Raw genomic sequence first — 18,233 nt, 5'->3', positions numbered from 1 at the left:
GTGCATCTCGCTCATGCCCACGGCAACAGTGACCAGTATTGATTACTAGGGTGGTCATTATGTGTTTGGTGACGCGTAACCGGTTTTTCTCCGGCTGAAACGGGAATGACTCACTGCCTCCCTTGACGAAATTCCGTATGACGTTCTGCAGGTTTTGCGTTTTAAAATGCAGAAGTTTTGCCATATCGACACCATTCAATCCCGACATATGAAGGTCTATGATAGAATGATATCACAGTGACTTGTCTGCGTCGCATTCGTCACTATAAAGACCACAGCATGAACAGAACATAAAGCGTTTCACCAAGAGAACAGAGCCCATCACGCGTCACCAGACACAATGGACACTGAGGCTGGTCATTACTACTGGTCATTGTTGCTAAGGGCGTGAGTGAGGACAGATGTATTTGAGATATCAATAAGTCAATTTCTTTACACCTTTTTTTACTTCTTTAATGCTTGCTAAGAGGCCTTAAGCAAAATGCCTCCAGAGAGAGAGAGAGAGAGAGAGAGAGAGAGAGAGAGAGAGAGAGAGAGAGAGAGAGAGAGAGAGAGAGAGAGAGAGAGTGTGTGTGTGTGTGTGTGTATGTGTGTGTGTACGAATGACTACATAACGATTTTTTTTTTCTAAAAAGCATCAGTTTTTTCCTCGTACACAGCGGCTTTGTAATGTGAGAAGGGAAATTCTCGTCTGAAAAGTTTTCCGCTTTAATTTAAGAACAGAGCTTCCCAAAATAGTAGCCTTTTTTTTGGGAAACAGTACAATTTAACAAATTTTATTTTGAAAGCTCAGGATTTGATAAAACAATAAAAATTTATTTCTAAAACAGCATTTTCTCGTTACTAATTTGGGTAATATGAAGAGAACGAGAAACATCATAAATTATGAGTATGTTAAAGATTTCGGCCACCGTCAATACAATTTTTCCTGTTTACATGGAAATTTAACACCTGTATATTCCCCTTTCATCTACAGAATATACAGTCCCAGAATTCTCTTGAAGCCAACTTTTTGTACAGCTAAAATTGTGACGCCATAGTAAAGTAGTTGAAAAGTTCCTCTTAAAATGAAAGAATCGGCAACATAACAAAGTTACCTAATAATTTGTGTATCCATCTGTTTGTAAGATTTCATTTAGGTTCGCTAAGCTTTTAAAGACTTGCAATTCATTCACATAGTGCGTGTATGTGTGTGGCGCATCCCTCTCCAGCAATGCGAGAGGCGCCATGTAGTTTTCAGAACTGAATCTATAACACACACACACACACACACACACACACACACACACACACACACACACACACACACACACACACACACACACACACACACACACACACACACACACAAATAGATAAATAAATATACAGATAAATAAATAAATAAATATAAATAAACAAATAAAAGTAAATACAAATTCCTTCATCTCATAATTTCTGACACATTTTCAGAAGTGGCTCTATCACGCAACTGAACAATAAATGGTTTTCTCATTCCCTGATATAAGATATTGATATTAGATATAAGAACCTTGACTGTCGCTGGGAAAATCTACTGTATTTGATAAGAAGGCTCTTGTATTTTTTAATACCTTGTTACGATAAGTGATTTCATTTTTGTACCGTCAGCAACGAGTACATTTTTTTTTTCTATGCGCGTACTTTATCATTATCTTTGAAAGTCAATAAAAAATCTATGGATATACATGCAACTCTCAGGGGCATGTCTGTGTGTGCATTTCTACAGGTAAAAAAATAAAAATAAGTACAACAAGCAAAAATAATGTTTTTATTCGTGGGTAAGCCCCAGTGCACGTGTTAAAGATGAAACTTATAGAAACCCAGTGAAGATTTGTTGCTATCACTGTCGAGTGTGTGTGTGTGTGTGTGTGTGTGTGTGTGTGTGTGTGTGTGTGTGGGTGGGTGGTATTCTGAAACGCTTTTGCGCCGCACCTCCATCGCTTTCAAAACGCTTTAGTTGAAGTTATACCACTTGTTGGTGATTTTTTACAGTTCAAATGACAGATTAATAAGATTATTATCTTACTACATACATGCGCATATATATATATATATATATATATATATATATATATATATATATATATATATATATATATATATATATATATATATATATATATATATATATATATATATATATGCGCATGTATGTATGTATGTATGTTATTCTATGGCTGTAAATGGTTGTACAATCGCCGAAAGAGACACACAGAGAGAGAGAGAGACAGACACACAAACAAATAAAGGACGGGAGGAAAAGTGTTTGTCAAAGCTTCAGCCACTTACGTACATCAAACAGTACATCATGCCCCTCGCTCTACTCAGACTAGTCCCTCCACCAAACCTTGCACGTTCACGTGTTATTCTCCACGTATCTCCCACACCCTAAGAAGCTCTCTTCCCTTCACCCCTCCCTCGCCATACTCTGGAACAGGTGCCATGACTGGGCGTGGAGGAGAGAGGAGTTAAGGTATTAATACAAACTGTAAACAAAAGTATGTAATATCAGAAAAAAAAGAAAACCGCGGCAGGAAGACTAACGAAAATAAAACAAAAAATATAGCACAATAAAGATAAAAGGAAGAGAAGAGAGATCTCATGTACTTGAGACACAAAGTGAATGGCAGGCACCTGACAAAGGCTCTCATCCATATCTACACTGCTGAGTCTGACAATAAGTTTTGTTGCATTATTTTTACATTAGCTTTTTCAGTACAACGATAAGATGTACGACCAAGATAAGCACTAGTATAATCTATCGGTCTGCTTGTCTGTCTGTATCAAGGTTATACATCTCTATATGCGTCGAATTTCCATTTTTAATTAACAAGTAAAACCTTCTTGTTGTATGGGAGTTCGAAGCGACAATGGACACGTGTAGTAGGAGGAAGAGAAAGTTGTGAAGGGAAGCTGGAGACTTGGTTATACAGTGGAGAAGGAAGACATGTGACTAAGAATAAGGTGTTGCACCAGGTAATGGAGGGACGGGGAAGGGAAGCTGCCTGGAAGAATGGAAGGGATGTTGCTCCCAGCACCGCCACAGCTAACGCCACAGCTAACAGGAAGAGGAAAAGAGACAATGGATAAAAGTGGGAGGTTAGTGTTTAGCTAACTCGCCCAACACTCCTCACCATTCTGAGTGTTATCAAGTTGTATCTGCTCCCCCACCCGCCTCCCTCGCTGCCTCCTCTGGTTACATTGGCTTATCCCTCCATCTGCCTGCAAGCGACCGATAATCAACACACAAACAACAGCAGCAACCACACTTTGTTCCCTTTTAGATTTTTATGTCTCCTTCCAAGAATAAAGAAAAAGTCACCTTAACGGCACAAACCTATGGAAAAAAAATGAAAGCAAAGTCCGAAATGTGTCTGTTTTACATTTTCCTTATCAAGTTATGCAAGATAAGATTCGTTTATGCTTTTATTTCATTTAATTTACTTCTTAGGATGGGTTCGTGTGTGTGTGTGTGTGTGTATGTGTGTGTGTGTAAGGAGGAAGGTACAGGTGGGTGGGTGGGTGGGTGGATGTTTGTGTTTATGGCTGGAATGGATCAAAGCGCGTACTGGAAAAAAGTTTGCACTCACACCTGCTCTCACTCTCACAAACACACTCACTCATTGAGAGAGAGAGAGAGAGAGAGAGAGAGAGAGAGAGAGAGAGAGAGAGAGAGAGAGAGAGAGAGAGAGAGAGAGAGAGAGAGAGAGAGAGAGAGAGAGAGAGAGAGAGAGAGAGAGAGAGAGAGAGAGAGAGAGAGAGAGAGAGAGAGAGAGAGAGAGAGAGAGAGAGAGAGAGAGAGAGAGAGAGAGAGAGAGAGAGAGAGAGAGAGAGAGAGAGAGAGAGAGAGAGAGAGAGAGAGAGAGCAATAAAAGGCGAGACACACAATTGACTGACTGACTGACTGACTGACTGACTCTCTCTCTCTCTCTCTCTCTCTCTCTCTCTCTCTCTCTCTCTCTCTCTCTCTCTCTCTCTCTCTCTTGCTGCGCATTACATACTCACGTTTGAATCTTTCACACTGATACATGCTTGTATAAACTTTCACCTGGATAATGACGCAACTTCTGTGCGCCGCTGTCACTTCACTTGAGTGATCACTTTTCAATGACAAGCAAATTTGATCTGAATGGTTTACATCAAACTTTTTACGAACCTCATATTTTTTTTTTTAATGCAGCGGTCAAGGCGACACATCCAGGAAGGGGATATTCACAAAATGACAATTATTTATGATTGGTTAGTCGCTTTTTCACCGTCATCATCGTCTTCGCCGTGTGAGATCGATTTAGCTAAGGAAAAAGTGCTGTCGCTTTGCTGTACCTTGCACTTGTAACCATCACTCTGCTAGTTAGGCTACTTTTTTTTTTCTTTATTTTCCTTGTGCGATTTTTTTCTTCGATTTTACATATACTAATTAAAAGTTGGGATAGGATCCCAAATATCCTTAAACAATTGTCCTACTTGGCGGTGTAACAATGAAAGCGAAGAACTGACGAATGAGGAGAGAAGCTCCTTGTCAGTGGTTTTGTAGACAATATACGCAGTTTTTCAATAGGTTTGCATTTTTGTTGCATTCATAACTTCCAACGTACATACATGATAAAGTACTAATTTTATCGTGTGTGTGTGTGTGTGTGTGTGTGTGTGTGTGTGTGTGTGTGTAAGTATGTGTGTGTGTGTGTGTGTGTGTGTGTGTGTGTGTGTGTGTGTGTGTGTGTGTGTGTGTGTGTGTGTGTGTGTGTGTGTGTGTGTGTGTGAGAGTGTGTGTGTGTGTGTGTGTGTGTATGTATGTGTATGTGTGTGTGTGTGTGTGTGTGTGTGTGTGTGTGTGTGTGTGTGTGTGTGTGTGTGTGTGTGTGTGTGTGTGTGTGTGTGTGTGTGTGTGTGTGTGTGTGCACATTTTAATTCTCCTGACAGAGGAAAATATCACGTTCCTCGAATGTGTCTTTGACTGGAACTGTTTGCCTAAGCCACTACCGCTGACCACTGAACGTTTCTGTCATCCTAATTCAAATTTAAAATCCAAATGCTTTAATCATACAAAAATTACAACAGTGCATTAAAGTGTACTAATATAAAATAGAAATTTAAAATTAAAAAAGCAAGGAAAGAAAAATAGATAAATTGTTGTTACTTAAAATTTTAAAAAGAACTTCTTTTTTAAATCAACACATTACCTATGCCAGGATATTAAAAACTGCAAAGGGAATAAGGCGAGAAATTCTAAATTTTCAGTGGAATTATTTGCTCTTCCTTTGTGACTAACTCGAGAAAGTGAATGCCAGACTGTCTTCGCTTTTTTTTTTTTTTTGATGTTGGAGGGACCACGGCCAAGGCCAAGGACAAGGCCAAGGGCAACAAAAGTCCAATAAAAATAAAGCCCACTGAGATGCCAGTCCCAGAAAAGAATCCAAAGCGGTAGTAAAAATTGAAGGATGTGTCTTGAAACCTCCCTCTTGAAGGAATTCAAGTCATAGGAAGGTGGAAATACAGAAGCAGGCAGAGAGTTCCGGAGTTTACCAGAGAAGGAGATGAATGACTGAGAATACTGGTTAACTCTTGCATTAGGGAGGTGGACAGAATGGGGGTGAAAGAAAGAAGAGAGTCTTGTGCAGCGAGGCCGCGGGAGGAGGGGAGGCATGCAGTTAGCAAGATCAAAAGAACAGTTAGCATGAAAATAGCGGTAGAAGACAGGAAGAGATGCAACATTGCGGCGATGAGATAGAGGCTGAAGACAGTTAGTTACAGGAGAGGAGTTGACGAGACGAAAAGCTTTTGATTCCACCCTGTCTAGAAGAGCGGTATCAGTGGAAGCTCCCCCAGACATGTGAAGCATACATACTCCATATATGGACGGATAAGGCCCTTGTACAGAGTTAGCAACTGGGGGGGTGAGAAAAACTGCCGGAGACGTCTCAGGATACCTAACTTCATAGAAGCTGTTTTAGCTAGAGATGAGATGTGAAGTTTCCAGTTCAGATTATAAGTAAAGGACAGACCAAGGATGTTCAGTGTAGAAGAGGGGACCAGTTGAGTGTCATTGAAAAAGAGAGGGTAGTTGTCTGGAAGGTTGTGTCGAGTTGATAGATGGAGGAATTGAGTTTTTGAGGCATTGAGCAATATCAAATTTGCTCTGCCCCAATCAGAAATTATAGAAAGATCAGAAGTCAGGCGTTCTGTGGTTTCCCTGCGTGAAATGTTTACTTTCTGAAGGGTTGGACGTCTATGAAAAGACGTGGAAAAGTGCAGGGTGGTATCATCAGCGTAGGAGCGGGTAGGACAAGAACTTTGGTTTAGAAGGTCATTGATGAATAATAATAAGAGAGTGGGTGATAGGACAGAACCTTGATGAACACCAATGTTAATAGATTTAGGAGAAGAACAGTGACTGTCTACCACACCAGCAATAGAACGGTCAGAAAGGAAACTTGAGATGAAGTTACAGAGAGAAGAATAGAATCCGTAGGAGGGTAATTTGGAAATCAAAGCTTTGTGCCAAACTCTATCAAAAGCTTTTGATATATCGGAGGCAACAACAAAAGTTTCACCAAAATCTCTAAAAGAGGATGACCAAGACTCAGTAAGGAAAGCCAGAAGATCACCAGTAGAGCGGCCGTGACGGAACCCATACTGGCGATCAGATAGAAGGCTGTGAAGTGATAGATGCTTAAGAATCTTCCTGTTGAGGATAGATTAAAAAACTTTAGATAGGCAGGAAATTAAAGCAACAGGATGGTAGTTTGAGGGATTAAAACGGTCACCCTTTTTAGGAACAAGCTGAATGTAGGCAAACTTCCAGCAAGAAGGAAAGGTAGATGTTGATAGACAGAGTTGAAAGAGTTTGTCTAGGCAAGGTGGAAGTACAGTTTCGAAGAACACCTTCACTTAGGGGGATCCTAAGGAGGGATTGGAGCGATAGGACAAGATATAGATATGAGATTGTGATCGGAGGAGCCCAACGGAGAAGAGAGGCTGACAGCATGAGCAGAAGGATTAGAGGTCAGGAAAAGGTCAAGAATATTGGGCGTATCTCCATGACGATCAGGAATAAGAGTAGGGTGTTGCACCAATTGCTCTAGGTCGTGGAGGATAGCAAAATTGAAGGCTAGTTCACCAGGATGGTCAGTGAAGGGAGAGGAAATCCAAAGCTGGTGGTGAACACTGAAGTCTCCAAGAATGGGGATCTCTGCAAAAGGGAAGAGAGTTAGAATGTGCTCCACTTTGGAAGTTAAGTAATCAAAGAATTTCTTGTAGTCAGACGAGTTAGGCGACAGGTATACAGCACAGATAAATTTAGTTTGAGAGTGACTCTGTAGTCGTAGCCAGGTGGAAAATTCGGAAGATTTCAAGAGCGTGGGCACGAGAGCAGGGTAAGTCATTGCGCACATAAACGCAACATCCAGCTTTGGATCGAAAATGAGGATAGAGAAAGTAGGAGGGAACAGAAAAGGGGCTACTGTCAGTTGCCTCAGACACCTGAGTTTCTGTGAGGAAAAGATGAGGTTTAGAAGAGAAGAGATGGTGTTCTACAGATTGAAAATTAGATCTTAGACCGCGAATGTTGCAGAAGGTAATGAAGAAAAAGTTGACGGGGGTGTCAAGACACTTAGGATCGTTGTCAGAAGGGCAGTCCGACCTGGGAACATCCGTGGTTCCCTACCCAGATGGGGACTCCGAGGCTGGTGTAGTAGTCGCCATGATAATTTTGAAATTTTGAGTGAAGGGTGTGTGTGTTATTAGGGGCTTGTAGTTTTGAGTGAAGGAAGAGAGTTGTCTTTAGAGGGCAGGCTGTGACTGCCCCTTTGTGTTGTGTGACACAAAGGGAAACGTTCAGTGGGGTCACAGATGGATTTAATGATAAGTTCACAGCACCTCCTGATCCAGTGCTTTAGACCTCACTGGGAGTAATTATCGTTTCGGCAGGTGCCTACTGCCTGCCTCATTTATGCTTCATGGATGGGAAGGAAGTGTTTCTTTAATCAGCTAGGATGGTTGGTGAGACTTAATTGTCGAAATTGTGACGGGGAAAAGGAGGAAAGTGGTTTTTTTAACTACATGCTATGGTATTCTAATGTGGTAGCCAACAGGTATACATAACACCTGGTGATGATCGGAATGCGCGTTGATGGAATGTAAAAGCAAGACACTGGCAGGACAAGATGGCAAAAAGGTGTACCTAGGCAGACACTACAAACTCATCTCCCCCCCACCCCAAACAAGCAAACACACACACACACACACACACACACACACACACACACACACACACACACACACATATATGGTCATGGCAGCCCCGCGCAATGTTAACTTGGGAATGTAGGAACAAAATATCAATGGGAGGTGACATCTTTATGCCGCCATCGTCAGACTTTTGCCCCATTCGTTTCAATCGATTCGAACTAATTCTAAATGTTTCGTTCGCTTTACTTTTGCGAATTGAATAACATCTCAGGTACAAAGGATAATTCATTCATCCGTTTATAGCTTTGAGTTTTCTCTCTAACAATATTAGTTTTAAAGTACTTCACTGCGCTAAACGTATTGCTGTTATTTTCGGTAACATTTGATGTTCTCTGTTGTGCCAGCAACAAGTTTTCAACTTCACGGTGGCACCTCAAGTCCAGTCAAAGGAGCGGCAAACCCCTGCACTAAAGTCGTCTTTTCCAGGCAGCGAATTTCCGCCCACGCACGTCTAAACAAGCCAAGGAAGGAAGACCACTTTTGCCTCATAAATTCTCTTTTTATTAACTCTTCGCCTTATATTTTTTCTTACGCTTGTATTCTTATACATATTTGCGTCTTATTTCTGCTAATTTTAACAGTCGAAGTTGTTGGGAAGGCGACTGCAAAGGTGTTCACATAATTCTAGAGACACTTTAACAAGACATCTTAACTATCTGTGGGAAAATGACCACTGTGAACACGTCCTATCTCCTCTATCTTTTGAAAAAAAATAGTCCTTATAAAAGATTGAAACGTTTAGGAATACAGATTTAAGTCTAACACAGAATTTTTTTTTTTTCTCTTCCGCACATTATTATCATGGTTGCGAGTGTTACCAACTAATAGCCTGCTTGCTTCACTGTCTCCTAAGACCTCTCTGCATATAACAATGGTCTTCCACCTAATCCACTATAGCGGGCAGTGATACACACGAGCTTGTTATTATTGACCTTGCAGGAGCGACCATTGTTCAGAGAGGAGGAGGAGGAGGAGGAGAAGGAGGAGGAGGTTTGGTAACTACTTCTAACTAGCTACAGGGAAGAGAGAAAGGACAGCATAGCAGAAGGCTCCTCCCCATCCACCACTCCCTCCAGCTTGCGCTGGCATGGAAATAGTTGGGAAAAGTACCATGCAGTATGGAAAAACTGACATGGAATTTTCATAGGAAAGGATGAAAGGAATTTCTACTATTCACCCTACGGTGAACTCTATACGCCTATCTGAAAGTTAATACAATTTATATTAAAACTTGTGTCTGTAAAATAAGAGTTTATTAGTGAATTTAGTAATTATTCGGACAAGAAGAGAGCTTGTTGGGGATTTGCTTTTAAATATTTGTCTATTTTATTTTTGAATGATTCAATATTATTGCTGTTCACAATTTCTGCAGGAAGTTTATTCCATATATTTACAATACGATTAAGGAAAAAATGTTTGGCCTCGTGGGATTTAAAACGTTTGGGTATAATCTTGAATCCATTATTTCTTATTAGGTTAGAATGATCAATGGTAAAATATTTATTTGCATCAATGTTACTATATTCTTTGAAAATTTTGAACACTTCAATTAGGTCTCCTCTTATCCTGCGCTTTGTTAAACTAAATAGGTTTAGCTCTTCCAGTCGTTCCTCATACGGCTTATTGCGCAATCTTGGAATCATCTTTGTGACTCTGCGCTGTATCTTTTCTAGTTTTTAATGTCTTTTTTGTAATATGGTGACCAGAACTGTACACAGTATTCTAGATGAGGGCGCACCAGTGAGTTATATAAGGCAAGTATAACCTTTTCTGATTTAAATTCAAAGGTTCTTCCAATGAACCCTACTAATTTATTTGCCGTCTTTTACTGTTTCTATGCAGTGTTGACTCGGCTTTAGGTCATTTGACACAACGACACCAAGATCTTTTTCTTTATCGTTGCTTGACAGTGACATGTTATTCATTACATATCTCGCCTGAACATTGTTGCTTCCGATATGTAGAATTTTACACTTTTCTATATTGAATCTCATCTGCCATTTTTCTGCCCAGCTTGTTAGTTTATTGAGGTCACACTGCAGTTCCTGCCATTGTGACACAGACGTTACTCTACTTGTTATTATGGTGTCGTCTGCAAATTTACTTATTTTGCAATTTATCCCTTCGTCAATATCATTAATGTACATTATAAAGAGTACTGGTCCTAATACAGAGCCTTGAGGAACGCCGCTATTTACCTTTTGCCACTCTGACTCTTTTCCATTTATCACAACACGCTGTTTTCTGTCAGAGAGCCAGTCTCTCAGCCATTTTAGGGTGTTTCCGGCAATGCCGTGAGCTTTTACTTTACTGATGAGTCTCTTATGGGGAACAGTGTCGAAAGCTTTCTGGAGGAGGAGGAGGAGGAGGTGGAGGAGGAGGAGGAGGTGGAGGAGGAGGAGGAGGAGGGAGAAGAAAAAGAAGAAGAAGAAGAAGAAGAAGAAGAAGAAGAAGAAGAAGAAGAAGAAGAAGAAGAAGAAGAAGAAGAAGAAGAAGAAGAAAAGAAGAAAGATAATGATGATGATGACGATACTACTACTACTACTACTACTACTACTAGTAATAATAATAATAATGAAAATATGAACAACAACAAGTAACAACAACAAAAACAACAAGGAAGAAAAATAAAAGATCGAGAATAGAGAGAAGCGTGGCTTGGCGTGGTGAAGTGTTAGAAGGGACAGGGGTCGGGAGGGGGCGACAAGGGAGGGGTCGCGCAATGATCAGCACCACGATACATTATGCTCCTCAACCTTCCGCGGAAAGCCATGAGGGATGCAGATTAATTAGCAGCCGCAGAAGAAGAAGGCGGTGGGTCTTCAAAGAGGCGCTGAGTCCCTGGGTGGGATAAGTTTCCTGAGCTTGGTTGCTGCTGAGGCTTCTTGAATACAGACCACCCTCCTCTTCCTCTCCCTGCTCCTCTTCTTTTCCTTCGCTCTGTATTCGTTTAGTTTTCTCATTCACCTTGCCTTCCCGTCCTTCTTTCCCTAGAGTGGCAGGATCCTCACGCAAAAATACGTTCCTTTCAAGCAGGTTTGGCCGCACCTTTCAACACAGACGGACATTTTATAACAGGTTTTCCAGCTGAATTAATTTGGGTTAATGCTTGAACTTTACACCTTTTCGCGTGTCCACGGCTGCTCTGTGTGGGTAGCTGATGGTTTCTGCCGGAGCTCCACGAGAATGTCATATTATTTCCATCAAATCCATTTGAAAATTAGACAATTCATCGTCGAAATAGAGTTTCAGAATTTTCAAGGGGATTTTTCGTGACTGGTAATATTTTCACAAGTGTTCTGAATGATTAATGAAAAAAAAAACATTCATGAAAACCCGATTACTGATCATTGTGGCCTCTGGAAATACCCTTTATTAGGGTCAAGAGCTTTTGAAGGTACGTTTCCATCTGGCTCGCTTTTTTTTTTTTTTTTTTTACGCGTCATTACTCACTAGAGTTGATATAATAAACTAATTTTTCTTTATCCTTCATATTCACTCGATTCTTCTCAACCTCTGACATCATCTTTGAAATACAAGTACACACATTAATACGCCTTCTTCTCATTAATCTTCCGAGCTTTTTGTTAAGTTAGTGCTTGAAAATCTCTAATTCTGATTTTCTTCGCTTCGCCACATGGTTGTAGAAAATGAACCAAGCTCGTGTTTCAGGGGTACCTGAATTTTAAAGTCATATATGGTACCGGGGTCTGTGGCAGAGCTTGGAATGCTGGTCTTAGTTTGTTTTCATTAACTTTTTCCTTGAAATTTTCCTTACCTTTTGACTACTTAATAAATACAAAACAGGTTCTATAACGATATTGCTTGGTAGTAAGTCCGAGCATTAAAAATAATCATTTGGCAGCGTTACTATGACTTTAATTACAGGTACTGATGTCTTCGAAGAACTGAATTTATAGGTAGAGTTCGTGTTTTTTTATCTATTTATTATTATTATTATCATTTTTTAACAAACGGGTGGATGCAACCGGAAAGAAAAATGACAGCTCACCCTCTCATAAAACAAACAAAATTTATTCAGCTACTGTTTCACCATAATTAATTCATAATTTAACTCACATGAACAAGGGAACAATAACAGAGAAAACTTAATATACAAAATTTCTCCCTACATTTTCACCCTACATGTTAACAGGCAATCCTGAATGTTAAAACTCTAATTCTTATTATTCCCCCCCCCCCTCCCCACAGAGGCCAAAAGAATCGGAGAGGTGGTCCACAGACCCTCGCTCACAATCTACATATACTGATACCACGATATCATAGCCATTTGGGAAACCATTTGGGAAATTAGTGAAATCAATCAAATAATGTGTGAATTGTTCGTCTTTTCCACGAGCTTGTATTGCCCTTGAACATATCCCTTCCTTCTTGGTCTACGAGGCCGACGGACACCGAATCCTGGGTGTGGCAGGCAGATGATAAAAGAGTTGCCGCCGCCTGCCACACTTTAAGCCCCGCCACTGCGTCAAGTTGACTCCCTATGGCTGGAACGACTTCAGTAATAATTTAGTTCCTTTTGTCCCCCTGACGAGTACTGTCAAAAGGTAGTCAGTGACAGGACAGTGGCTTTTGTTGATGATCTGGAGTTAATAATTACGAAATGATGTTATGAGAACTGTGATGTCATAGTTTGTGCATCTCAGAACTTTGGTATCTGCAGTATTCCAGACGAGGCCTGCAAGAAAGTTTCTGGCGAACTCGTACTACTTAGAAAGTAAAATCCAGGGCTTAATACTGAGGATGTCCACTTTTGGTCGAGTGGTCAGTGCCATGTCAACATTCGTTCACTTATTCCCGCTAACTAATCTGAAGCATGGTACGATATTGATATCTCGATAGCACATGGAACAGCACGACTCTCTATCAATCTTTTAGCAATAATTATTAAAGAATATATTTCCTTCTCTACCTTCAGTCAATTTTCGCTTCAGAGACTGAAATATCATCAATATAGATAGCACCTATTACATCCTCATGTTCACACTTCGTGATCAAATTATTCGTTTTTAAACTCTTCATTTTATCTGTGGTATTTGACAAGATCAGTATATACTTGCATTTTTATAGGCGGTGAAGTTTTGTGTTGCAATTTTTGCTATTTGCTTGAGCTCCAGACTTGAGCTCCTGAATATAGCAGCATTTGTATGAAACTATCCTTGCAGTAAAGGAAAAGCTTAGGATTAAGGTTATTACATAAGGCAGACATTCAGGCCTAAACGTTCCTTATATCTTTTCCACAGAATATGTCATGCCAGCAGCAAGTGCTGTTTTCACGGAAAGTCTAATGCAGAGTGTGAAAAAAGTTATATTTATCATTGCTAATTAGAAAATAAACAAATTAAGAAATAATGTACATATTCATCTGTCAAAACTTTATTGAAGAGTCTTAGTTGAGTTTTACAATCTCTAAAAAAGAGTAACATTCCTATTACTTCGGCAATTTCAGAAACATGAATTAATTCAGATATAACGTGGGTTATTTATGTGATGATGAGAAACAGCAGTAGTGGTGTCAAGTAGATAATCAATTAACAATGTAAGATATCAAGGAAGCGGATGTGAAGTGTTTAAAAAATCTCTTGGATAGCGCTACAAGAAAGATTTTATGGTGCCAAAATATAACATCTAAATAAGAATATTAGTAATGTTAAAAATGAAAGGTAATAAAAGCAATAAAAATAACATATAGTAAAAATTTGAGAGAATCTAAAAAAGAAAAAAAAAAAGAAAGAAACTAAAAACTTCAAACTAAGTAGGTTAGGATATGAAAGTATTAATTTCAAGTGAGGTGGTACTGACCCCACTGACCCAGTATAGTACGTCTGGCGTTGTTCTGAAGGGAGGAGGAGAAGGAGGAGGAGGAAGCATGGGCAGTGATAAGGTTTGGGCAGCTTACGTTAACCAAGGAAAACAAAAGATGCTGATGATGCAGCTGCCAGTGGAAGTCCTGCAGCCACACACCCCATCGTTCAGTGTAGCTAGGTAGGTACAGCAAGATGGCCGCCTGGAGAGAGATAATTAACAGTGATCATTTAGCTTGTTAATAAGTTTTTTATTTTTGATATGTAAGGGAGACTGACCTAAGACACATTCACATACACATTAACATAGAAATAGAAATATGAATAAAGTATGCTGGACTACCGCGTTATATAAATAAGAGTCGGAAATTTGTTATATGTTTCAGCTCCTATTAACCTTTCACACATTTGAAATTATGATGTGCAGGTGTTACGGGGAAAAAGAACACTTCTATGATAGCAAAACACTGACGTGAAGTGTAATATTAAATAATGACTGAACGTACTAATTGCAAAGCGTCATTAACAGACATTACACCCGCCTAACAATAGTGAAACAACTGCCAGGGAAGCATTACAATGGTACAAGCTGACTTTCCATCTCACTGTACAGAACACTGCCTGGATGAATCCTGACATAGTAGAACTAAGTGTCCAGGGTTCACTGAGTCAGTTCACACCACCTACACTGAACCTTCGCGGGCCAATGCATTTCTAAGAAAAGTTAATCAATGTGACAGTGGTAGTACTTGTAGTGTTCATCACTTGTACAGAAACTGAAGGCTCAATGGGGGGTGGTAATTATGTGTGTGTGTGTGTGTGTGTGTGTGTGTGTGTGTGTGTGTGTGTGTGTGTGTGTGTGTGTGTGTGTGTGTGTGTGTGTGTGTGTGTGTGTGTGTGTGTGTGTGTGTGTGTGTGTGTGTGTGTGTGTGTGTGTTTATGTAGGAGGGGCACCGGCTAAGTGCAACAAAAAAAAAAAAAGGCCCACTGAGGTGCTGGTCCACCTACAAAATCAAAAGTGTTAGTCACAAATACAGGATAAGTGCCTCTATACCTCCCTCTTGAAGGGGTTCAAATCATAGGAAGGTGGAAATAGAAAAGCAAGCTGGGAGAGCCAAAGTTTATCAGAGAAAGGGATGAATGACTGAGAATACTGGTTAATTCTTGCATTAGAGAGGTGGACAGAATACGGGTGAGAGAAAAAAACAAAGTCTTGTGCAACGAGGCCGCGGGAGGAGGGGAAACATGCAGTTAGCAAAATCAGAGGAGCAGTTGGCATGAAAATAGCTGTAGATGATAGTAAGACATGCAACTTTGGGGTGATGAGAAAGAAGCTAAAGACAGTCAGTAAAAAAAGAGGAACATAAGAACATAAGAACATAAGAAATAAGGGAAGCTGCAAGAAGCGACCAGGCTTACACGTGGCAGTCCCTGTATGAAACACACCTACCTATTTCCATCTGTTATCCCCATCCATAAACTTGTCTAATCTTCTCTTAAAGCTCTCTAGTGTCCTAGCACTAACTACATGATTACTGAGTCCGTTCCACTCATCTACCACTCTATTTGAGAACCAATTTTTTCCTATCTCCTACCTAAACCTAAATTTTTTAAGCTTGAATCCGTTATTTCTTGTTCTACCCTGGTTGCTGATCCTAAGAATTTTGCTTACATCTCCCTTGTTATAACCCTTATACCACTTAAAGACTTCTATCAGGTCCCTCTTAACCTACGTCTCTCTAGAGAATGTAAATTTAACAGCTTGAACCTCGCCTCGTAAGGAATACTCCTCATCCCCTGTATCCTTTTAGTCATTCTCCTCTGTACTGATTCTAATAGACCTATATCTTTTCTGTAATGTGGGGACCAGAACTGCACAGCGTAGTCTAGATGAGGTCTGACCAGCGCCAAGTATAACTTTAATATTACTTCCGGCATTCTACTTTTAACACTCCTAAAAATGAATCCTAGTACCCTATTTGCCTTGTTTCTGGCTTCTATGCATTGTTTCCCTAGACGGAGTTCAAAGCTAACTATAACTCCTAAATCTTTCTCGTACCCTGTACCTACCAGAGTTTGGTTGTTTAATGTGTACCTATTGTGTGGGTTTCCTCTTCCTACGCTAAGCACTTTGCATTTATTGATATTAAATTGCATTTGCCATCTATCCGTCCATTCATTCATTCTATCTAAGTCTGCCTGCAAGGCGATGGCATCCGGTTCTGACCTAATTAATCTACCTATCTTTGTGTCATCCGCAAATTTACTAACATCACTACTAATTCCACTATCCAAGTCATTGATATACATTAGAAATAACAATGGCCCTAATACTGATCCCTGTGGCACCCCACTAATTACATGACCCCATTCGGATTTCGAGCCGTTTATTACCACTCTCTGTCGCCTGTTACCAAGCCATGACCCTATCCAGCCTAACACCTTCCCATCTATCCCGTGTGCCCTAACCTTTCTCAGGAGCCTTTGATTGGGTACCTTGTCAAATGCTTTACTAAAGTCCAGATATAAGATATCATAACTATCACCATTATCTACTGCCTCGTACACCTTACTGTAAAAACTTAACAAGTTTGTCAGGCAAGACTTCCCCTTCGTGAAGCCATGCTGTGACTGATTTATCAAGTTATGTTTGTCTAAATGTTCCCAAATGTTCCTCGCTATTATTGACTCTAACATTTTACCTACAACTGAAGTTAAGCTGACAGGTCTATAACTAGACGCTACAGTTTTATCTCCTTTCTTAAAGATGAATACTACATTAGCCTGCCTCCACATTACTGGTATCTCATCCGACTCCAGTGATTTCCTAAAGACAGAAACTAACGGCTCACTAATAATCTCTTTATATTCCTTAAGTACTCTGGGATATATTTCATCAGATCCTGGTGACGAACTTTTTTAGCCTGTCTATCTCCTGTTCCACTATCTCCCTAGTTATAGAAATATCTGTCAGCTTCTCATTCTCATCTGCTTTAAACACCTGTTCACTATCTGGCATATCCTGCATGTTTTCCTGGGTGAAGACAGTTAAAAAATAATCATTCAGAAGTTTACTTTTCTCCTCCCCAGAACTAACCAGCTCCCCATCTGCTGCCTTTAATGGACCTACAGTATCCTTATTCTTCGTCCTGTATACCTGATAAAATCCCTTGGGGTCCGTCTTCGCCTGGCTGGCTACCTTTAATTCATAATTGTCCTTAGCTTTCCTCGTTAACTTCCTGACCGTTCTAACTAATTCATTATATTGTGTCCTTAAAACTTCTTCACCTGGCCTTAATCTCTTATATATACTTCTCTTACGCCCTATATAATGCTTTAACCTAGCAGTCATCCATTTAGTGTCATTTTTTGTGATCTTATTGTTCTATACGGGATATTTGCTAACTGACCTGTATGAACTTTATCTACGAAATATTTATACAATTCATCTACATTTACTTCACCTAATCCCCTCATCTCGTCCCCTACCATCCTCTCCACTCCCTCATCTACTCGCCTAGACCATACCTCTCTCATTTCACCATGACCTGACATTCCAACATACTAACACCCATCTCCCCCCTTCCTCTTTCCTCCTCCCTTCCGGACACATCTTCCCTCCTCTTGTCCTACACCCTCACGCCTCACCTCACCTCTCTCATCCTGCCTTATCTCTCTGAACTCCGTCCCTGACCTGACCTCACCCTGCATCCTTTGCCAGTCCACTCCTTGGAAGTACCTTTTTAATTCTTCAAAATCTGCTCTCCTAAAGTCATGTATTTTTCTAGTGTTTTTGTTTCTAACAGTTTCTTCCCATTCTAAATTGTACCTAATTTCCCTGTGGTCACTGTTACCTAGCTGTCCTCCAACCTCTACCTGCGTGACTGCTTCCTCCCTGTTAGTAAGAATTAAATCTAGAATATTATTCCCCCTTGTGGGTTCTACGACTACCTGTTTTAAAAAAATTATCCTGAATTACCTTGAGAAATTCCTCTGCTTCCTTGTTACCCACAATCAGACTCCAGTCGATATTCCTAAAATTAAAATCTCCTACCACACATACCTGACTGTACCTGCCTGCTCTATTTAATTCCTGCCACAGTGAGGTGTTAATTTCTTCTGTACTAGTCGGTGGTCTGT

At 40.2% G+C, this 18,233-nt stretch overlaps 1 protein-coding gene across 4 annotated transcripts in view; it reads right to left on the bottom strand.

Annotated features, from left to right (window-relative positions):
* Positions 1-13,649: 13,649 nt before the first annotated feature.
* Positions 13,650-18,233, bottom strand: part of LOC135103000 (sulfotransferase 1A1-like) — a 16,972-nt gene continuing 12,388 nt past the window's right edge. For all 4 annotated transcript variants that reach the window (XM_064008838.1, XM_064008808.1, XM_064008818.1 and 1 more), the window contains one exon: positions 13,650-14,296. The gene's annotated coding sequence lies outside the window, so the exon portion shown is untranslated. The remainder of the gene's footprint in view (positions 14,297-18,233) is intronic.

This window comes from Scylla paramamosain, chromosome 1, assembly GCF_035594125.1.
Source record: "Scylla paramamosain isolate STU-SP2022 chromosome 1, ASM3559412v1, whole genome shotgun sequence".
Classification (NCBI taxonomy): domain Eukaryota; kingdom Metazoa; phylum Arthropoda; class Malacostraca; order Decapoda; family Portunidae; genus Scylla; species Scylla paramamosain.
The sequence above is the reverse complement of the archived record's forward strand: the minus strand, read 5'-3'. Positions and strand labels throughout refer to the sequence as shown.